Source organism: Lynx canadensis, chromosome A1 (assembly GCF_007474595.2).
Source record: "Lynx canadensis isolate LIC74 chromosome A1, mLynCan4.pri.v2, whole genome shotgun sequence".
NCBI lineage: Eukaryota > Metazoa > Chordata > Mammalia > Carnivora > Felidae > Lynx > Lynx canadensis.
Genome location: NC_044303.2, coordinates 85065385 through 85090325, shown reverse-complemented (window position 1 = coordinate 85090325; position 24941 = coordinate 85065385). Strand labels below are relative to the sequence as shown.

The following is a 24941-nucleotide window of genomic DNA, read 5'->3' as shown; positions in this document are numbered from 1 at the left end:
TAGACTTGATGGAAATAGTTATTTGCAGGCTTCTATTATTAGAATGAATTTTATTATAAACAAACAATTATTAAACCATTTACTATTCATGAAAGTTTCTCTAAAGTTTTCAGCTATATTTGCTTGTCCTTACAAGGAGTCAGCAATAATCCAAAGCAAAAGTTTCATTTGAATATAAAGGGCCCCAAATGTCCATTGACTGATGAATGGAATTGAATATATGCGTTTATGTATATGTATATATAATTGAATATATGTGTTTATATCACATATATAAAATATATATGTGTATTATATACACATATATAAAATGGAAGATTACCCAGCCATCAAAACCATCAAAAAGAATGAAACCTTGCCATTTGCCAGAACCTGGAAAGAACTAGAATGTATTATGCAAAATAAGTCAATCAGAGAAAGTCAAATACCATATGATTTCACTCATATGTGGGATTTAAGAAACAAACCAGATGAACGTATTGGAGAAGGGGTATAAAAAGAGAGAAGGAAACAAACCATAAGAGATTCTTAGAGAACAAACAGGGTTGATGGATGGAAGTGGGTGGGGTACCAGCTAGATGGGTGATGGGTGTTAACAGGTCCTTTGTTACCATGAGCACTGCATGTTATATGTAAGTGATGAAGTCTAGTCCTGAAACCAATATTGTACTGTATGTTAACTAAGTGAACTTAAAATCAAAGTTTGAAAAGAAAAAGAAAAGGCCCTATAATTTGAAATAAATGACAGTATAATCTATACATTTACAGATATTTATTATTGCTAATATAAATATTAATTTATGTTACATATAGGCAACATAAAAGACAGTAAAAGGTAATAGTAATGAAGTGGGGAGAAAATACAAAACCAAGTTATTAGGGATTCAGGTCTCCTTTTTCCAACACAAATAAAACACAAGTGCTCTGTCTGCTTTATGAAATTAGGTGTCAACATCTCATTATAAATGAAACACCCAAAGGGCTCCTTCTCCCGATTGTACATCACTGTATGTGGTACTTTCTGAAGCACTTGGAATGGACACCCTTATGGCATTTCTCACTGTAGTGGCAAAGAGCACACTAGATCTTGTCCTGGTTGATGACCCAGTGTTCAATCATGCCAAAGTGGCTCTCAGTTTCCAGCTTCCTGTTTCATTTCCCTTGTCACATTGCTGTCTAGATACACACAGGCCACATATCTCTGGAAGGCCAGGAGGTCTGCTTGGGAATCATGGCTGCAGATCTTGTGTAACTGCCATGCTTTGCGGAGGTCAGCGCCAATGAGGCTTGAGTACCACTTTGTGCCTCGGATCTTCACTTTGTACTTGGCAATATTCTGGTCCACCTGCTGACACTACCCACCTTTTCCTGGTACAGCTTTACCAGGGATGATTGGCGGACCTGGTTCTGTGCTTTGATTATTCCTGAATGATAATTGGTCATCCCCACTGTTTCTATACCCACAGCATTGGAGCAGATGTTGACCACACTGCTATCATGCTAGCAGCAAACAATGATCTCCTCACTCTCATCAACTTTATACTCAAATGAACTCCCTCTTCATTTTTAAAATCCTTTGCGATCTTTGAGGGGACTTTGCTCAGTCCTGTATTCATGAAGTTTCTGCGGCCTTCACCTCCTTTATCCTCAAAATGGACATGAGTTTGACACTTATAAAAACCTTGTCAAAAAATATGTGTTGTGGCAGACAGCTATGCTCCTGAAGAACATCCACAAAATTTACCACCATACTGCCTCCTCAGCCCAAGCCCCTGTCTGACTTGGTGAACAGCATGCCCTGTGAGGGCACAAACCACACAAGATAGCCCCTGCTGGTTATTCCACACCAGATCTTGTAGCCCAGCTCCATGGGTTTCTCAATAGGCAGCTGCTTGGATCCCTGGTGCCCAAAGTATTCACACATGGACTCACCAAAGCTGTAGAACTCTTCCAGGGGTGCATGCTTCTGGAAATTGCAATTAATCCAGACAATGAGAGCCCTGACCTTGGCAAACCTATCACTATCGTCCAGCTTATTGTTAACTGCAAAATGCATGTATGCGTGAGAAGACCAGTTCAAATCTGTCCCTTCTAATTGCATCAGGCACAAGATGGGCATGTGAATTGGGAGATGTTTCTCAAAATATCCTCCTCCTTGGATAGGCTACATAGGTCTGACCTCTGGGGAAGTGAGTTATTTCTCGTGCTCTGTGTGGGCCAGGAAGAGAGCCCAACTTTCAAGGATAAGAAACCTGAAGTCCTTCCCATGGACCTCAGATTGAGGTTATTAGGGGACAGTAACCATCTTCACACCTCCCCCAGTCTCTCCTGGTTTGTAACAGTAGACCCAGGCTTAACATCCTGGGTTTCCACAAGTCTCACTACCTCAGCTGCTGCTTGCCCCCTGCCTCCAAATGCCTTCTACACGTGGCAGTTCATACTCTTAGAGTGGGAATGCTTCCAGAAACTGAGAAACCCCATTAGCAACCATCTTGTGCATTAAGAGATGAGGAGAGTAAATCACATTTGTTGATCACATGTAGATCCTGGAGCTAAAAGCCACTTCAGTACCACATGCACTGCTTTGTCTGCCTCACCTTTTCCTGAGTGTCACTTGTCTCCTCTCCTTCCTTTGCTTAGTGAGGCCAGCAGGATTAAGGGCTTAAAATGTGATAGGCTTGGCCTTTCAAAAAGAGAGGAGTAATTACTTGCATAAAGCCTTTCATCAAACAGCACTTAACTTGAAGTTGAAACCAAGATGAACTGGGAACGTGGGGTCGTCTTTATGTGCAGAGACAAAGAATCTGTAATAAGAGATAAGTCAATTAAAAAAAAGTATCTTAATTAACAATGCAATAGGACTTTGTCCACCATTTAAGAGAAAAAAAAAAAAATCTCTAGCTTAAGCTTCACCAGTAACCAGAGGGTAATAATTTGCATACACACAGGAGATAGTATCTAGTTGATTGGCTAATTAGAGGGGAAGAAACAACAAAATACCCACCTTACACCTCACAACAAAACACATTCTAAGTCACAGTTTCCACCATCATAACTTCTGGCATGTGCTCCTGGATGAGTCTTTGTTATGGGGGGCTGTCTTGTGTACTATGGGATGTTTAGTACCTCCCAGGCCTCTATATACTAGATACCAATAGGATACCAAATATCTTACTTGTGAAAACCACAAAAGTTTTAGATATGGCAAACATCAATGGGGTACAGAATTATTCTTGGCTGACAACTACTATTCTAGATCAGCATTACTAACAAAAATTATTGTAATGATGGAAATGTTTTGTATCAACCCTTTCTAATATGTTAGCCATGAGGCATGTATGGTTGTTAAAGTTTTGATATATGACTAGTGTGATTGAGAACTTGAATTTTTAATTTTATGTAATTTTAATTGAAATGGCCACATGTGGTTGCCTTTTGAACACGGTATTGGAAAGAAACCTTAGGTATATAAAGTACTCACTATAAAGCCACATTGTCCTTAACAACCAATGAATCCAAGAATAAATTAAAGGGGAAATAAAAAAGTATCTTGAGACAAATAATATAGGAAAAACAACATACTAAAACAGCTGGGATATGGCAAAAGCAGTTCTCAGAGAGAAGTTTATTGCTATAAACACATACATAATGAAAATAAGAAGATCCCAAATTAAAAACAAAAAGATAACTTCATACCTCAAGGAACAATAAAAAAATAACCTAGGCCCAAAGTTAGCATAAGAAAAGAAATAAAAGATTGGAGCAAAAAATAAATAAAATGGAGAAAAGGAAAACAATAGAAGAGATTAAGAAAACTAAGAATTAGCTTTTTGAAAAGATGAACAAAATAGACAAACTTCTAGCTACACTGTTATGGGAACTGGTCTGGATCACCCAGAGGAAGAACCAAGTGGCACTCAGAGATCTTGGAAAGCAGGAGATTTATTTTACATGATCGGCCTCTAAGGAGATCAATCTCCAGAGGTCTGAGCCCTGAGCATAAGCAGAAGGAACAATTTTTAGTCTGTTTCTTCTGCATTCTGCATTAACAATAATTTGGCACGTGCAACAAGAGGGGTAGGAAAGAACTTGGAAAGGAGTCTTTCTTTGGACTCTAGAATTTTTGCTATCAGTCCTGTTGGCCATCTTATAACAGATTGTTCCCTATCTACACTTAAAAAAAAAAGAAAGAGAACCCAAATCAACAAAATTATAATGAAAGAGGAGAAATTATAAATGATACTGACGAGGTTTGGGGATGATGGTGGGGTTCCTGGAATTCAGAGCTGATGGCCAAGAAAGAATTCTTGATGATGTCTTTGGTGCAAAAAGATGATTTTATTAAAGTGTGGGGACAGGACTCATGGGTAAGGAGAGCTTTCCTGAAATCTGTGAAGAGACTGGTTATATATATGGAAGTTGGGGGAAGTAAAGTCAAAGGGAAGTTTCCAAGAGATTTTCACATTCTAAAGAAGACTCACAGATTACTGCAGGCCTAGCTATTGTCAAGCTAAGGTTGTTTTTCCCTCTAGCAAAGCATTAACATTAAGACATTAGGGAGTTCCTGGGGACACTTTTTACTCTGCCTGCCTCAGGTATTTGCCAATGGCCTGCAGGTTATAAGGAAATTTAATTCTATTTCCTTCTGCCTTTGTTTCCCACATCATTATGGAGGGGAGGCTGATATTGGGGCTCCAGGAAATTTGTGGGATCCAAGGAATTTAACAAAAATCCCCTACCCCTGGACAAGCAGAGCAAGACTAACTCCATTTTGTGCTACACCCACCATCTCATGTACTCACCTACTTATTGCTTAAGACACTCCCCCACCCTAGTCAAGCCACTGAGCACACCCTTACTGGAAACCAGCTCATATAGGAATGCGGAACCCCTAACCGCCAAAGAATGCAAACCCTGCTTTTGCCTGCCAAACTTGCACACCAATTCTGACCAGAGTGATAGGCTAGTTCAAACAGTTACTATAGGGTAAATTGTAATTCAATTGGCCACCTGCGTGTGGACTGACATGACTATGCAACTTTCTGTGTGTGTTACAATCTCAATGGCCACTGGCCCCTATAAAACTGCTATGCCTCTTAACCTAGGGGTCCAAGTCCCAGTTCTGCTGTGTCAGGTATACTTGGGCCCAAGCTCGAGCTTGCAAATAAACCCTCATGCATTTGCATCAGTATCCGCTCCTTGATGGTCTCTCGGATTCGAAATTGGTGCATTACAAATTAATTCTATAGGTTTCTGAATATTAGGCTATTGATAAGATTGCTGTTTTCTTGTAATTTACTGAGATATTTGTAAACTGATGGAGACCCTTGTCTTACATGACTGCGATCACTATCAGTTAGCCATTTATTTTCCCCTTTCCTTTGTTCTTTGACAGACAAAAGTGCCTGAGGAAGAGTAAACATATCCCACCTGGGGATAGGGGGTGTTTTCAGCCTGTCAGTTTGCCTTATGCTCCCTCATTAGGTGATTCCCCCAACAATTGTATATGAAACCCATTTTCTCACTGTAGACCTATTGATAGAAAAAGACTATATTATTTTATTAAATTATTCACTTGAAGCTGTGTCAATTCATACATCTCTAAATGAATATGCAAAGCATATCCTCCTTAAACCTGAACTGACAGTTCCTAGAAACACATCCAATATAAACCCAGGGAACATGGTTTATTTAAAGGATTGGAAGTCTAATGCAGCAGGTGATTTAACTTCAAACTGGAAGGGCCCCTACTGGTCATATTATGTGATCGCACTGTAGTAAGATTAGATAAAATTAGATAGAAAGATCATGGACTCCTGTATCAAGAATTAAACCTGTACCTTCCTCACAGGAAACTATTATGCCAGCTAATATGACATCTTATTCTTGTGAACCAGTGGAAGAACTCAAATTTCTCTTCAAATGACAAGAAAGGACTGGAAAAAAATTATCAAAGGTCCTTTATTTAGGCTTCTCTTTCTTATAATATGACCCTTTTTTTTTTTTTTGTCTTTTCTAGTGTCTCCCTGCCTAGTGCCAAGACTCCTTCAAGGACATAAATTTTTAGATGACAAATGATCCTATCGAGATCCAATCAAGAAAATGTAAGCAAGTGTCACAGTATACCAGAGCTACAGAAATTCAAAAGTTCTCCAAACAGAAAACAAGGAGAGAAAAAACATTTACAAACTCCTGAGAAAAAATTAGAAACAAGCAGCTTATGATAATTGAGACAATTAAAGTACACACTCAAGTCCAGAGAATATATCACCAGAAAATGTTGGTGAGGTCCCAAATTTCTAGATGGGCTGACATATAAAGTATTCCCCTGAAAACAAAACAAAACAAAACAAAACAGTTCATAGAGACTGAGAGAGGAGGCTGTTTTTTTCAAGTGGCCAAGTCTCAACAACAGATTACAAGCATACAAAGAAACCAGAAAACATGGCTCAATGAAAGAAACAAAATAAAACTACAGAAATAGATCCTAAAGAAAGGGAGATTACTAATTTCTTGGTGAAGAATTCAAAATAATTTGTTAAAGGTATTCAGTGAGAGAATATATAGAAAAAAAAAAACTATACAACACCAGAAAGTGCATGAACAAAATGAGAATGCAGAAAAAAGGTAGAAATCATTTAAAAAAAACAACAAAAAGAATTCAGAGCTGAAAATACAATAACTGAGCCAGAATTACACTGATACTAGAATCAGACAAAGATACAAGAAGAAAACTAAAGACCAATATCTTTGATGAATACTGATACTCCAGAAAGAGTTATTAGCAAAGTAAATTCTATACTACATTAGAAGGATTATACACCACAACAAAGTGGGATTCACTTCTGGAATGAAAGAATAGTTCAACATGAGAAAAAAATCAACAAATGTAATATACCATGTGGACAGAATGAAAGACAAAACCTATATGTTCATATCATATAATGCAGAAACAAAAACAGTTAACAAGATTCAACACTTTTGTGATAAAAATTGTTAACAAACTGGGAATAAAGGGAAACAAGTTCAACTTAATAAACATCACATATGAAAAAAAATCACAGCTAATATCATATGAAATAGTGAAAGGGTGAAAGCTTTTCTTTTAAAAACAGGATCAAGATGAAATTGATTATTCTGGCCTTTCTATTAAACACAGTACTAGAAATCCTAGGTGGAGTAATTAGGCAAGAAAAATGAGTAAAAATCACCCAAATTAGAAAGGAAGAAATAGTGTTTGCACATAATATGATCTCATATGAAGAAATCCTAAAGATCAAACAAAACTTGGGAGTAATAAACAAATTCAGCAAAGTTCCAGAAATCAAAATCAGCACACCAGAAGTCAGCTGCATTTATCTACATTAATAATGAACAATTTTAAGTGAAAATTTAGAGTACAACTCCATTTACCACAGCATTTAAAAGAATAAAATATTTAGGAAGAATCCTAACCAAACAGATGAAAGAATAGTACACTGAAAATGACAAACATAAACCAAAGCAATTTTGTTCTAATCACGAAGAAATACAAAGACATCTTATGTTCATAGGTTGGTAGACTTAATACAGCTAAAATGTGATTACTACCCAAAGCAATCTATATGTTCAGTGCAATCTCTATCAAAATCCCAATAGCACTTTTTTTGGTTGCATAAATAGAAAAATCCATCCTATCATTATTTGGAATCAAGGGACCCCAAAGAGCCAAAATAATTTTGGAAAGGAAGAACCAAGTTGGAGGATCCACACTGCCTCATTTCATTACATATTGCAAAGCTAAAGAAATCGAAACAGCTTGGCACTGGTATAAAGACAGATATATACACCAATAAAGTATAACAAAGCCAGAAATAAATCCTCATGTTTACGTCAGGTATTCTTCAAAAAAATACAAAGACTACTCAGTACACAAAAGACAGTCTCTTTAACCAATGGTGTTGAAGAAACTGGATTTTTACATGCAAAACAATAAAGGTGGAATCTTACCTTACATCATATACAAAGATTATCTTAAAATGTCTCAAAGACCTAAATATGAGTTAAAATTATAAAAATTTTCGAAGAAAACAGAGAAAACATTCACATTGGATCTGGCAATGATTTCTTGATTATGACACCAAAGCACTAGCAGCAAAAGCAAATGTAGACAAATGAGGACACATAAAAGTTAGAAGTGCATCTAAGGATACAATTAAGAGAGTGAAGAGACAACTAATGGAAAGGGGAAAATATTTGCAAAACATATATTTGATAACAAGTTAATATCTAGAATATACAAAAACTTGGGGCACCCAGGTGGCTCAGTTGGTTGAGCATCCAACCTCGGCTCAGGTCATGATCTCCTAGTTTGTGGGTTTGAACCCCAAGTTGGGCTTTGTGCTGACAGCTCAGAACCTGAAGGCTGCTTCGGATTCTGTGGCTCCATCTCTCTGTACCCCTAACCTGCTCACCATCTGTGTCTGTCTCTTTCAAAAATTAATAAACATTTTTAAAAAATTACAATATACTAAAACCTCTGCAAATCAACTGCCAACAACAATCAGATTTAAAAAGTGGACAAAGAATCTGTGTAGATACATTTATCTAGAGAAGATACAAAATGACCAATAAGTATATTAAATGATGCTTAACATTATTAATCATTAGAAAAATGCAGATCACTACTATAAAGAGATATCACCTCACAGCCACTGAGATGATCACTATTAAAAAGACAATTAAAAAAATAGAAATGCTGGAAAAGATATGGAGAATTTAGAACTCTTGTGCCTTGTTCATAGGAATATAAAATGGTGCAACAATAGGTAAACAGTATGGTGGATCTTGAAAAAATGAAATAAAATAGAACTTATATATGAAGCAATAATTCTGGGCATATAATAATAATAATAATAATAATAATAATAATAATTAAAAGCAGTGTCTCCAAGAGACACCCCAAGTTCCTAACAGCACTATTCATCATAGTCAAAAGGTGGGAGCAACTCAAATGCCCGTCAAAGATGAATGGAGGAGCAGTTAAAAAGGTAGAGGAACAGGGTGACCCTAGGATTGTCTTGCCCCTTGAATACAGCTAGATAAATATCAAATCATTCTGAACACACAAGAAATCTGAGGACTGAAAGAACAAAGCTGCATATCTACAAGCAGAAAAATGACCACCTGTTGGAAGGTAGAGGATAAGCTTAAGAATCCCACAGGCTTTCACCAACGGGTTAACAAGTCATAAAGAAATATAGGGGTGCCTGAGTGGCTCAGTCGGTTAAGCATCCGACTTTGGCTCAGGTCATGATCTCATGGTTTGTGAGTTTGAGCCCCACATCCAGCTCTGGGCCAACAGCTCAGAGCCTGGAGCCCACTTCAGATTCTGTGTCTCCCTCTGTCTGCCCCTCCACTGCTTGCACTCTCTCGCATTGTCTCAAAAATAAACATTATTTTTTTTAAAGAAAATAAATACAAAGCCAGAAAATGCTCACACCCGAGTTTTGGTAAACCAGATTGGCATGCCAAGAATAGGGGGGTTCAAAGGCACCCCTAAAATAGGGAGGCACAAAAGTGACAGAAATAGGGAAGTGTAAAGGCACACCAAAATAGAGAGGGGGTGTAGAGCCACCAGAATAGAGAGGGAGAGACAAAGACCTGAAATAGAAAAGGCACAAAGGTGCCCAATACATAGGAATATGAAATAAACAAGATTAGATATTCAGGGTGGAAGCACCCCAGTTTAGTACTATAGCAGAAAAGCTGCTTTCACAGGAGAATAGGGCCAGGTTAAGTAAATTGGTGAATTTGACTATTGACTGGTGTGTTGTAGGCAAAGCAGCCCAGAATGGAGATGGTTAACAAAAGAAAAGGTGCCTTATTAACCATGAGATTATTCCCCCTATTTGTCTCATCCCCTAGCTAGCAAAGATAAATAGGCACGGTGCATCCTGTCTGCTGTTATCAACCATCTACCCATCTGCCCAGCACCCAGATTTTGCTTTATATAGACCAAAACCCCAAACACTGTATATCTTTAAAAAAAAACCGTTTTCCCTCATGTCCCCAAGTTAATGTTCCTAGTTTCTTTGTACATGCTCATCACACTTGTAAGCTTTCTGATCTGAATAAATATGGAGCAAGGACACTTAGTCGGGCTCTTGTCTTTTCCCAGACTTTAGCCATCTCTTGCTTTAATCCTGTGTACACTTTTTTTTGCTGGCCAAAAGAGAACTTTAGACTTAGAGTCTATGACAGTGGAAGGTAGGATCTGCTGAAAGTTGACTTGGGAGAGAAAAGAGCTGTAGGCAGTGTGGAAGGGAAGAAGTCCTTATCATGGAGAGAAGAGTGGAAGACTGAGAGAGAAAGAAAGTGAGAAAGAGTGGAAAAAGAGTGAACAAACACACACACACACACACACACACACACACACTCAGGAGATTACATAAGGAAACTCTTTACCAAAACCATTGACTAGGAAAAGAAGAGTGGCTTAATATCACAAATCTTTATAAACAACAGAGCACAAAGTCTGAATGAAGTTTTAGAGTTCCAGACCACTCCTAGGGTCGCATCTGTCAGGCTTAGTGGTGCTCTGGTGGGGAAGAAGGGCAGAGATCTAGGAGTGGGCACTGTGGTCTGAGGATCCCCTGGGCCACATGGGGACAAAATTTCTCTTTTGTGGAGTGCATTTGGGAATGGTGGCATGGCCTTTCCAGAGACAAAAGAATCTTTGGGCCCCACTGAGCTGCCCCATTCACCAGCATAGGAGTAAAGTCGCTGACTGAGAGAAGTGAGGCTTGGTGCTGACTTTCTGATGTGCTTTATCATAAATTCTGAGCCATTGTGTGGTCACGTGACCATTTTCTATGACAAGCCAGCACTTTTCCATACCACAGCAATATTCTCCCCCAGAGAATCATTACAGGTCCATGTTGCAGGAGTCTCTGAAGTTTGAAGATTTAAAACCCACCCGCATCTGTGATAAAACAATTTAGCGCTGTTCTGCCTGGCAGGCAGACACCTCAGAGACAACAGGGTGAAGATAAGGTTCTGACAAAAACCAAGAACACCGAGGGAGTGATCATTTGCTCTTCTCTGATGATTTTAGGAAGGTTGGCAGGTGTGAGCTCAAGATAAGATTGTGGGGAAGTACCATTTTTCCCCTCACCCATCAATACTGGTGGACTTCAGTGAGCAAAACCTTGCCACCAAGGGTATACCTGAGCAAATTAAACCAAGATATATCCCCTTGCACCATGAAGGTACATCTTCAGTAAGGAAGTCAGTCTGAGAATCAGCACAGCAGGTCTTTACCCAGCACAAAACCTTTGCATGCACCAAGTCTACTTATCATAGAGAGATGCAAAGCCTCAGTTCTCAGGAAAAAAGGATGTATATTTCTTTGTTTTTGTTTTTGTTTTCTACTTTTGGATACAGAAAAAAAATTATCCATTTATCAGATTTTATTTATTTATTTATTTATTTATTTATTGTTTATATTTGTTACTTTTATTTATTGTTATAGTTGGATCAAGCTTCTCTTTAAAAACAGACAGACACATCTTATACCTAAAGAATTAGAAAAGGAAAGGCAAATGAAGCCTAAAGCCTGCAGAAGAAGGAGAATAATAAAGATTAGAACAGAAATAAACATATAGAAAAAAAAAAACACACACACACACACATAAGGCCCAGTAGAACAAATCAAGAAAACTAAGAACTGGTTCTTTGAATGATTTATAAAATTGATAACATCCTAGCCAGACTTATCAAAAAGAAAAAAAAAGGACCCAAATAAATAAAATCACAAATAAAAAGAGGGGAGATCACACCAACACCACAGAAATACAAACAAGTCTGAGACTATTATGAAAAGTTACATTCCAAAAAACTGGGCAATCTGTAAAGAATGGAAAAAATTTCCTAGAAATATGCAAACTACAGAAAGTTAAAAGGCAAGAAAAGGAAATATTTAATTAACCCATAAGCAGCAAAACAATGGAATCAGTATTCAAAAATCTCCAAACAAACAAAATTCCATGGCCAGGTGGCTTCTTAGGGGACTGTACCAGATATTTACAGACTTAATACCTATTCTTCTCATTGTTCCAAAACATAGAGGTGGAAGGAAACTTCCAAACTCCTTCTATGAGGCCAACATTATGTTGATTCCAAAACCAAACAAAGACTCAACTTAAAAGAAGTATTATAGGCCAGTATCCCTGATGAACACCGATGCAAAAATTCTCAACAAGATACTAGCAAATTGAATTCAATGGTACTTTAAAAGAATTATCCACAATGACCAAATGGTTTTTATTCCTGTGTGTTAGAGATGCTTCAATATTTGCAAATCAATCAATGTGATGCATCACATTAATAAAAGAAATGATAAGAACCATTTGATGCTCTTGATAGAAGCAGAAAAACTATTTGACAAAATATATCATCCATTCGTGATAAAAACCCTCAACAAAGTATGTATGATGGAACATTCCCTAACATTGTAAAGGCCATATATGAAAGACCCACTGCTAATATCATCCTTAATGGGGAAAAAATAGAGATTTTCCTCTACAGTCAGGATCAAGGCAGGGATGACCACTCTTCCACTGCTATTTAACATAATACTGGAATTCTTAGCCTCAGCAGTCAGACAACAAAAAGAAACAAAAGGCATACAAATTGGTAAGGAGGAAGTCAAAATTCACTATTCACAAAGGACATGATACCCTAGATAGAAAAAACAAAAGATTCAACAAAAAAATTGCTAGAACTGATACACAAATTCAGCCAAGGCATGGGATCCAAAATCAATATTAGAAATTTGTTTCATTTCAGGGTGCCTGGGTGACTCAGTTGGTTGGGTGTCTGACTTCAGCTCAGATCATGATCTAATGGTTCATGGATTCAAGCCCTGCATCAGGCTCTGTGCTGACAGCTCAGAGAGCGGAGCCTGCTTTGGATTCCGTGTCTCCCTCTTTCTCTTCCCCTCTCCCACTCATGCTTTCTCTGTCTCTGCCTCTGTCTCTGTCTCTCACTCTCTCAAAAATAAATAAACATTAAAAAATTTACAAAATTCATTTCTATACACTAATAATGAAGCAGCAGAAAAAGAAATTAAGGAATTGATCCCATTTATAATTGAACCAAAACCATACAATACCTAAGTATACTTAACCGAACAGGTGAAAGACCTGTATTCTTAAAACTATAAAATACTGCTGGAAAACAATTGAGGAAAACACAGAGAAATTGAAATGCATTCCATGTTCATGGAGCAGGAAAATGAATATTGTTAAAATTTCTACACTACCCAAAGCAATCTACACATTTCATTCAATCCCTATAAAAATATCAATAAAAATGGGCACCTGGGTTAAGTGTATGATTTCGGCTCAGGTCATAATCTCATGATTTGTGGGTTTGAGCCCCGTGTCCAGCTCTATATTGACAGCTCAGAGCATGAAGCCTGCTTCAGATTCTGTGTCTCTGTCTCTCTCTGCCCCTCCCTTGCTCAAACTCTGTCTCTCTCTTTCTCTCTCTCTCTCAAAAATAAATCAAAACTATTTAAAACTAAAACATAGATATATAACAACATTTTTAACAGAGATTGAACAATCCCAAAATTTGTAAGACCCAACATGGCCAAAGCACTCTTAAAAAAGGCAAAGTATAGCTGGAGGCCTCACAATTCTGGACTTTAAGCTATATTGCAAATCTCTAGTGATGTGATCAGTATCGTACTGGCAGAAAAATAGAAACATAAGTCAACAGAACATAATATAAAACCTATAAATTGACCCCAAATATATGGCCAATTATTCTTCAGTTAAGTGGGAAATAATATCCAATAGGAAAATGAATGTCTCTTCAACAAATGGTGTTGGGAAAACTGGACAGCTACATGTAAAAGAATGAATATGACCACTGTCTTACAACATTCATAAAAATAAATTCCCAATGGATTAAAGTCTTTATTGTGATATTTGAAACCATAAAAATCCTAGAAGAGTGTGCAGGTAGTAACTTATTTGACATTCGCAACAACAGCTTCTTTCTAAGACATGTCTCTTAAGGCATGGGAAACAAAATAACAAATAAACTATTGGTACTATATCTGAAAAAAATCTTCTGCACAGAGAAGGAAAGAAGTAAAAACAAACAAAACAAAAAACAAAAAACTATAGGGCAATCTATGGAATGGGAGAAGATATTTGAAAATGACATATATTATAAATTGTTAGTATTGAAAATATATAAAGAACTTGTGCAACCCAACATCCCCAAAATGAATAATCCAGTTAAATATTGGCAGAAGATATGAACTGATATTTTCCCCAAGAAGACATATAGATGACCAACATACATGTGAAAGATGCTCAATGTCACTCATCATCAGGGTAATGCAAGCCAAAACTACAATGGGATATCACCTTACAGCTGTCATAATGGCTAAACTTAACACAGGAAATAACAGGTATTAGCAAGGAGGTGGAGAAAGAATAACCCTCTTGTAATGTTGATAACAATGCAAATGGGTGCAACCACTTTGGAAAACAGATTCCTCAAAAAGTGAAAATATATATATATATAACTATCCTATGACCCAAAAATTGCATCACCAGGTATCTACCCAAAAAGCAAAAATAGTAGTTCAAAGAGGTAGATGCATTCAAGTGTTAATTGAAGCATTATATACAATAACCAAATTATTAAAATAGCCAAAGTGTCCATCTATAGATGAGTTGATTAAAAATATGTGAGAAACACACATACACGCACACACACACACACAATAAGCCATCAAAAAAAAAAAAAAGAAATCTGCCATTTGCAAAGACATGGGTGAAACTAGGGAGTATTATTCTAAGTGAAATAGAGTATGAAAAGTTCAACTTTTAATACTGTGGGCTCTATTCCTGGCTCTCAAGGAAGCTATACTTTCAAATTTCACCAAGGTCAGAATGACTTAACCAAACATCAAAGTACATGCTATATTTCTTTTTTTTTTTAACTTTATTTATTTATTTATTTATTTTGAGAGACACAGAGAACATGAGTGGGGGAAGAGCAGAAAGAGAGGGAGAGACAAAATCCTAAACAGGTTTCATGCCATCAATACAGAGCCAGATGTGGAGCTCAAACCCAAGAAACTGTGAGACCATGACATGAACCAAAATCATGAGTTCAACACTCTAACAAGTGAGCCACCCAGGTGCCCCCACAGGCTCTATCTCTGCCCTGAGCACACATGATGTATATGCTTCATTAACAAATAACATAAAATAAACATTTCTAACTAAAAATAAGAGTAAAAATCTCCTTATGTTCCCATTCCTCTGAAGCTTGCAACCCTGTCATACTGAAAGCAAAAGATAAACTGTAACTTCTGGAATGTCTTATATCATGGTAAATTCTAACTCTGATGTAAACAAAACAAAACAAAACATGTAAACCTCTGTATTAAAAATTTTCTCTCAGGGTCACTGTCTTTTTTTTTTTTTTTTTTTAAGATTTTGTATGCTGGGCAGCTGTCATGACTTGGGGTCAAATAGTACTGTTTTTTTTTTCTTTTAAGGGGGGAAAAACTGAAAATTTTTGCTAATTTTACATCAAGATTTCATGGTGTAGTTGGCAGGTTATCAGAACAAGTCACCTGAGATCACCAGGAGGTCATTTGGAACTTGGAGCTTGGTACCAGCACAGATCTTTTGTGCTCCTCTGACCCCTAAGCACGTCACATATGTTAGGTAAATTCTCCTGATCCAGATCTCAACCTGAGTTGAAGGTCCTGACTTTTGTTTGAGCTATTAAAGTCACCAGTTATGTTTTCTGGGAGGAATTGAGTTAAAATGGATTGGTTGTTTAATTTGGCATTATACTAATTGATGTTATTAATATAAGGCTTAGATAAAATCATGGATAAAAATATGAAAGGCTGAGTCATTCATCTCTGAAGAGAAGGGACAATTGCTCCATCCATCCAAAAGGCACTTTCAGGTGACTAAAAGCTTACTGAAAGTATATGAGGATATTCCTTGGGATGTGTAGTGGTCCCATAGGAATATCCATCTCACAAGGTAATTAAAGATTGGTTTGTTCAGGGATGCAGACAAAAGGATTGATCATTGTCCTCTGAGCTACCACAGCTGTATTAATTTGCCAGTGGAAGAAACTGGGACTCACACAAGAGTACATCACTGCCACATGGAAGTGACACTAATAAGCAGCACACTCTTGATCCACCACATTTTACATCCTTAGACATTATTCAAGCACTATTCTAAAATTAAACTGAAATCAAAAGGAACAGGGAACCATCCATCAAAGGTAGAACAAACCCAAGAAATCAACACCCACTCACTGGAACTCTGGCAATCTGTAACACACGTGAATCCTCTACCTCCAAGTGATTATATAAATGGGAAGATCTGACCAAGTATAACCTGAGCCTTAGATGGTCCAAGTAGGGTTCTTTTGACATGTCTAAATTGATTTTCTTGAGTGCACATTTGAAGAGAGCCAACTATAAGTCTAAACCATCTTAATGGGAAGTATTCTTTAACTGGTGTTTAGTAACTTGTGAAAGAGATAATGATAAACTGTTTTCCTTACAGGAAACTAATTAGATACTTTTAGAAGTGACAGAAAAACTGGATAAAGTGCCCCAAACAGCTACTGAAGTTCCTTCTCTCCCTACTTTTCTATACCCGCTTCAAACTGAGCACTCTTACATTGACTTGTTTACCCTACCCCCACAATCTTTTTCTTCTGAAAGTTCTAAGCCTCATAATCTAGCTACCAAAGATATAAAGGTTATTGCAGCTCCATTTAGTGAAAAGGTATAAAAGCTCATTTATAGGGAAAGGTGAACCAGCCCTTATTTATGCTCCCTGAACAAGGACAGAACTTAAAAATCTGACTAAGGACCTCCCCAAAGCATTGCAGGACCCTATAAGTTTTGTTCAGGAATTTGACCTTATTTAAAAGGCATACAAGCCAGGTTTTCATGACTTATAGCAACTTATACATATGCTGGTTCTAACAGCAAAGCCAAGGTATGAATGGATAAAATAGAAATGGAAAAACCCTATGGAGGAATTTCCTAAATATGAATCAACAGGTTTAGAAAGAGGCAGATATATTGTTCATAGACTATCTCAGGCAATATCTACCATATTCCCTAAAAAAAGTCAATTGGACTAAAATTCAACAATATAAACATAAACCAGGAGAATGCATGTTTGATTTTTATGAATTTAAAGTTTTCAGGGAGGTCTCCTGTGAGTTTTCAAGATCATCAAAATAATGCATTACTAAATTCTGCCTTCTCAGAAGGCTTGGATGAAGACTTGGCTGTCATTAGAAAATATGATGTGGAATGTGCCTCATTAGTCACCTCTGCCCTCATATCCTTTCCATATCAGTCATCTAAAACACAAAAATAACAAAAAAGAGAAAGCTAAACCTACCAAGGTCATGAATTTTCAGCTTCAACAGTTAACTAAACCTCAGAAAAAATCACTCCAAGGATAAATCAAAATCCAACTTATGATTATGCATGTTACTATTCTAAAAAAGTTAGGTCATATTAAAAGAGAGTGTCATAAATTGAAGTGGAATTTGAAAACATCAAAACAAACAAACAAACAAACAAACAAACAAACAGAATAGGGTTGCTCTGATAAAATCAAGAAGACAATCCCCTTAACCCTTACCAAAACCTTGGGAGAATTTGATATTATTATAGAAGGGGCAATTAATAAGGCTTTGATGGACACAGGAGACACATGATCTGTACTTCACCTTACTGTGATACAGGGTCCTCTTCTTCAGGGTAAAGAAATGATCCAAATGATAAGGGTGTCAAATCAACCTCTTCAGGTATATAAATCTAAACCTATGACTTTCCAACTCAGAGATGTAACAGGACATCATATTTTACTTTTGGTAGATTGTGATCCAATCCATCTAATTTGTCATGATTTTTAGACAAATATAATACTCATATCTCTTTCTCACAGAAAGGAAAATTGTTTTTAAATTTAGAAAATATGATTGAAACTCAGAAAGATATTTCTGAAAGGATTATGGATTTAAATCAAGCTAATCAAGTCTGTAAACTTAGTAAACATTTATTATCTCAGGTTCCAGAACAATTATGGTTTACTTCTTCTAGTAATATAAGAAAAATCAAGTGTGCCACTCCAAATGAAATACCTATAGATTAATCCAAACCTGCCCAGTATTTGACAATATATATTAAAATCCAAACCAACAAATGGGATTTAGCCAATTATTCTAGACTACGTAAAAAAGGCACTTATTCCTGGTGCTTGCCCTTGTAATACTGCAATATTTCTGGTTAAAAAAAAACTTATGGTAAATATGCAGATGTGTCCAAGATTTGAAAGCTGTAAACACCATCGTCATGCCAAGACAACCTAGAGTTTCTAATCCCCACACAAGACTTTATGCTGTACCAACTTATGCCCAATATTTTTCAGTAATATGCCTATGTGGTGCTTTTTTTTAACATTCACGCAAATAAGGATAGTCAGGATCCATTTGCCTTCTCCTAGGAAGGTCATCAATATACCTGGACTGTAAGGCCACAAGGATATGGTGAAAACCCCACGTATTTTTTCCCAGATCTTAGAAACTGATTTTGAAAATGAGACTTTTCCTCAACACTTTTCCCTCATTCAATATGTAGATGGCTTACTGCTATGCTTAAACACAGAAACAGATTGTCAAAAGGACACTATTTTGTTAAAACAACTGGTCTTTTAGGACCACAAAATCTTATGAGACAAGTTACAATTTTGCTTACCTATGGTAAAATACCACGAGACTAGGATGATATCAAAAGATGGCCTATTGACAAATGCTGAAACAATAAGAGGAATTTTGGGTTTTCATTTACCCAAAACCAAGAGACAACTAAGAGGATTTATAGGGCTTATAAGCTATTGCCAAAATTGGATGCCTGATTTTTCCCATTATAGTTCAACCTTTATATAATCTATTAAAGATAAGGGCACTCAGTCAGTTAAGTTTATAGGTCTTGGTTTCTGCTCAAGTCATGATCTCATGGTCCAGCCTATGTCAGGCTCCACACTGACAGCACAGGGCCTACTTTAGATTCTCTTTATGTCTCTCTCATACCCACAAATAAATAAGGAAACTTTAAAAAATCTATTAAAGTTAAACCAATCTGGCCCCATAACCTTGACCCCTGAAGGTTGAAAAACTGTAGAAATTCTAAAGTCTACATTAACTCAGACCCCTGCTTTAGGCCAACTTACCTATAAATTACCTTTTTTTTCCTATTTAAACATGAAGATAAAGGACATTCCCTATGAGTATTAGCTTAAAAACATAGTGATTATTATTGGCCACCAGGATATTATAGCCACAACAAGATTCAGTAACTAAGGGATTCCACCATCCCACCCTTGTTAATGGGCATTTTCTGCCACAGCACTCCTCTGTAAAGCCACTGAAGAAATAATTATGAGCGGTCTTTTAATTATGTGACTCCCTCAACTGAAGCCATTCTGAATTATCATCATATCCTACAGTTCTCTGCTAGCCAACTTGCTTCTTATGAATTACTCTGATTAACTGCAACCAACATCACGCTAATGCAATGTCGTAATCTGAACCTTGCCACTTTACTACTCACACCAGAGGGCACTGCACACCTTAATAGCAATGATTGTATTATGTTAACCAATTATATTCTTATACCAGGAAATGATTTACAGGGAATGACTCTTGATTATACAGACCAAACATGGTCCCCAAACAAGTCTTATCTAAGGATGAACAAGGACATTACCAAGCTAGGCATGCTATCACATCATTAACTGATATTACTGGAAGTTCTTATTTACCAACTGTTAAGTAAACTCAACTGTTAAGTAAGCTCTTATCAGGGCTTGCCAGCTAGCAAAACGTAAAATGGCTAATATTTATAGTGAAATCCATTATGCTTTTGGACCCACTCATTATTTTGGCGTGTTATGCAAACAAAGAGAATTTCTGACCTCTACTAGACAAACTTAAAAATGGAAAACACGTATTCCAATTACTGAAAGCTATACAATTACTAAAGCAACTTTCTATTATAAAAATTCTTGGACATGCAAGGCAGACAACACAGAACTAAAGGAAACCATTTATCTGATTCAGCTGTTAAACAGGCAGCCTTAAAGTTGAAGTCTACCCATATTCTTGAGTGTTCCTTTAATCTTAATTCCATTTAATTAAAATAAACATTTCCTGTAGCACCTGGATGACTCAGTTGTTTAAGTGTCCAACTCTAGATTTCAACTCTAGTTGTAATCTCAGGATTAATGAGATCAAGCTCCATGTCAGGCTCTGTGCTGACAGCATGGAGCCTGCTTGTGATTCTTTCTTTCCCTCAGTCTATGCTCCTCCCCCATGCTCTCTCTCTCTCAAAATAAATAAATGAATGTAAATAATATTTTGCAGGCACAAAAAAAATGCTTCTAAGGAAAAAAAAAAATAAAACAAAAACCAACGACCATGGAAGAAGAAGGAAGAAAATTAGACCACCCCTCACAGATATGGGAAGGGCCAATGGAAAACACATTGTTTCTATTACTTCCCACATGCCCCTTTTATTAAATTTTCATCAATTAATTAATTAGGGATCTGAAAAGTGGTAATGTGGGGAAAACAATACATTTGGAAACTCTCTCCAACAGATGCTTATAAGCTATATAAACGGTGTACAATTTGTCATAAACACAAGCCTTCCATGGATCTCCAGGTTTTTTCCTTCCCAAAGGGTCCCTTTGAAGGATGGCAAACCAACTTTATTCATTTACTGCTTACTCAAGGATATAAATGTGTTTTGATTATGAGTTGCATGTTTTCTCATTGGGTCAAAGTCTTTCCCTGTCAGAGAGCTACTTCCCTCACAGCAGCTAAAATATTAACTGAAAGTAATTATTCCTGATTGGAGCATTCCTTCAGAACTACATAGTGACAAAGGCTCCCATTTCAAAGAACAAAGCAATATGCAATGTTTGGCCAATAATGCAGCATTTTCACTGTGCTTTCATCCTCAATCTTCTGGATCGGTAGGAAGAACTAATCGCACAATTAAAATTTAATTAACAAAATTTACTGAAGCTTTTAACCTACCATGGCCAAAACCTCTACCCTGGTGTGCTTGAGCTTCAGGTCTACTTCTTTAGGCAAACATAAACTTCCCCTGTTCGAAATGATAACAGGATGACTTATGAGGTTTATTGAAGGGTAATATGAGCCCACCTTATTAAAAGGGAATATTCTATCCTCTTGCCAAGGCCTAATTCAGGTCCTAAAACAAAGTACTGCTTTGATTTCTGACTCCTTCCTAAATGAATTCCCAATTGAAGGAGAGAGAGAGAGAGAGAGAGAGAGAGAGAGAGAGAGAGAAAGGACATTATCAGGTACTCTTAACATATTCCTGTACCTCCAACTTAAAGGAGATAAACTCATGGATCCATGTTTCTCATTTTTTTTTTCAACGTTTCATTCATTTTTGGGACAGAGAGAGACAGAGCATGAACAGGGGAGGGGCAGAGAGAGAGGGAGACACAGAATCGGAAGCAGGCTCCAGGCTCTGGGCATCATCAGCCCAGAGCCCGACGCGGGGCTTGAACCCACGGACCGCGAGATCGTGACCTGGCTGAAGTTGGACGCTTAACCGACTGCGCCACCCAGGCGCCCCTCCATGTTTCTCATTTTAAAAAAGTCACCTTCACCCGATTGGACTTCAATTCTTATTTCTGACACTGGGCTCCTCCTAAAACAACATTCGCTGTTAACCAGGATGAGAAGCAGATGGCAACTGAGTAGGCATCTACTCCCAAGATTGAGGACCAGGCCTGTTCTTTTTTCATTATGTTTATAACTCTGTAAACTTAGATGATGTTAAACCTGAATGTTTATCTCCACCCCCTTTTCCATTACACCCTGATAAAATCTTGTTACATGCTATTTTTGCTAATCTTACATGCAAGAGCACCACAGATATACACTCTAATGACAACTTACACCACATGTTTATGACTTCATGGAATATCTCAAATTGCCTTTAACTTTTGGTGCTTACTTGTTGGGATATATTTATTATAGGAGACACATGATAGGATGAATGTTCCAATAAATATCACCAAATTCAAATCTTACCTATACAATTTATAATATTCAACAATTTTATCACTGTGTTTCAATAAATTTAAATAATTATCTTGCAAAAGATTGCAGAATATGAAAGACAACTATTAGCAGCAGCTTGTCCTAGCTGTCGAAATATTCAATGTATACACAAGCCATGATTTTTGTATGGAATAAATTAAGACAAACAAACAAAAAGAATGAAAACCTTTAAAAAAAATAAAAGAAAGAAAGAAAAAAAAAAACGCTTGGTGGTCACAACCTCCCCCATATACTAATTTGACTATAAGATCAGGAAGGTTATGTGAAGCCCTTTGATACACCCAAACCAAATTGTACTTAGAAGTAACTAATACCCAATTAATCTGACATGGAGAACTCAACATTTTGGGGGTTCAAAATTTGTACCCCAACTGTACTAATTCTGTTAGATTACAATGGCAATAGCACCTATGGTGGATTAAACAATATTAGCTCCAAAGAACAAAGCAAGCTTTGGGAGCCTTGGGGTAGAACTTGGAATTTTAGGGCAAGCAGAATTTGCCTTTACTAAGTAAAGGTATACTGAAAAGACACATAAACTTGTAGAAAAGGGGAAACTAGAGTAGATACTTCAAGATGAGAGTCAATGTTGTAAAGCTACCTGGGCTGATAACTTAAAACTGATAAATTGGCTAGTCCAAACCCAAAACCCTATGGCAGCAAATGCCTGTGCACAGCAATGGGAAAAGACATGTAGTTTAAGGCAACAAGGTTTATCTGATAAATTAATTCAGATGTATTAAAACTGACAATGAATCAATGTCATCTGTGTTAACAGCAGCAGCCCAAAATATTAATTTATGGAAATTACATAGTCACCCTAACCTACAGAAAATTACTAAAGGAACTTGTAACTTACATCATTGTTCTCCCACTGCCGTTATGCATAAATTAGTCACAAATCATAGCTATGATGTTCAATTAGTGGGTAGTTGGGATGCTTACTAATTCTATGTGTATTCTTCCTATTGGAGCAAGATGGACTTTACTGCAGAATAATACATTTTGTATGTGAATATCTATCGGTGTTTGTGATGATAAAAGTGATATACTCTGTCCAGAACAATAAAGGAGTACAGAATTCACAACAACCTGCCTTATTATTATGAAACCAGATCAATCTAACATATGGTATATTGGTAAAAGAAATTTTTTTTGGGGGGGGCGGTGGCAACAGAACACCTCTATAAAAATCCTTCTCGTGTATTGTAATGTATTTTCCTGTGTTTTCACCTCTATTTGGTGTAAAACTGGATTTGTCACACAACTACAATTACCACAGGTTAATGACAATTTTTCTAACATAGGTATTGATATTCAAATGTTCTGGGAAATGGAACTACACACACCCCAAGATATAATATCTACAGGAATCAATTTGCCAGAGAAAATGTTACAAATAATAACTAATAATATAATTAAATTTTAGTCAATTATCACAAACATTCCATAAAGCACAAATAACTGTTGACAAAGGAGGAAAACAAGTTTTACAATTAATTCAAGAATATCAACAGGAGTAAAGACAGTGGAGCATCATGGAGACCCTGAGCTTGTTTCATCCCTGAAATGCAGCTACATCACCATCAAACCATTTTGAACACATAGGAAATTGGTCTGAGTATTAATGCAACAATCTGCATACCTGGAGCCACAGAACTTGGCAGGCACACAGTGTGGGGAGGTAAACTGGGGGAAAGAAAAGCCACAGAAGTTAGGGAGTGGTTTTCACTGAGAAAGGACAGAGAGAGAAAGGGGGAGATTGCAGCATATGTAGATTGTGCAAGAAAAGCACTCCTCCTGAAAGTAGCTGGAGAGAAAGACAGGAGTGAAAACACTCTCAGGGGAATGAATAAGAAATCTGTTGTCCAAAACCACTGACTAAAAAAGAGATATTCAATATCACCAGGATTCTATAAACAGTGGAGCATAGAATCTGAAGTTTTGGAACTCAGTGCCTGGCGATGCTCTGGTGAGGAAGTAGGGTGAATCCCCAGAAGGAGGGAGCGGGGTCTGAGGGGTCTGTGTGCCACATGAGAGAAGTGGTCCCCCTCCTTGGAGAACATTTGGTAGAGGCCATAAGGTCCCAGAGGACCCTGGAGAGCAACCACATTTGCTGGTATGGGAACAAAGACACCAGGGTGTGGCAAAACGGGTGCTGACTGGGTGCTGTGATTTGCCGTAATCTCTGAACCTCTGCTGGGGCATGATAACATGAATATTTTCTGGGGCAAGCAGATACCTGGCCATTGCTCAGTAAGACCTTCCCACAGGTAGTAGGTGTGGGTCCAAGACATGGGGAATCTCTGAAGTGCAGGCTTTTGAAACACAGCCCTATCTGAGATACAACTCTGGAGGGAGATACAACCTGGTAGGCAGACAGTTTGGAACTGGACAGGATAGAGGTGAAGAGAGGACAGAAGCCTAAGGCAAAGGAAGGGTGCTTGATCATGGGTCTGTGACATTTCAAAGTTCCTGCACCAGAGATTACAGAGCCCAGTGAAGCCATTTCTGCCTCTCCTGCACATGTGTCCTACACTAACCCACTCCACTGAGCTAAGCAGCACCAGTTAGTGGAGAACCGAGCTATTATACCAAACCTCACTGAACTGTGCCTTCCAAGTACATACCCTAGAATTTTAGTACAAGTCACTCAACCTCCTTACTGTATGGAGTATAGAGTGCTTCATAGTTTCATTTCTAAGGGAGAC

The 24941-nt window shown here is 37.3% G+C and overlaps 1 pseudogene; it reads right to left on the bottom strand.

The window, feature by feature from the left end:
• Window positions 1-1002: 1002 nt before the first annotated feature.
• Window positions 1003-24739, bottom strand: LOC115511147 (annotated as a pseudogene).
• Between the last annotated feature and the right edge of the window lie 202 nt (window positions 24740-24941).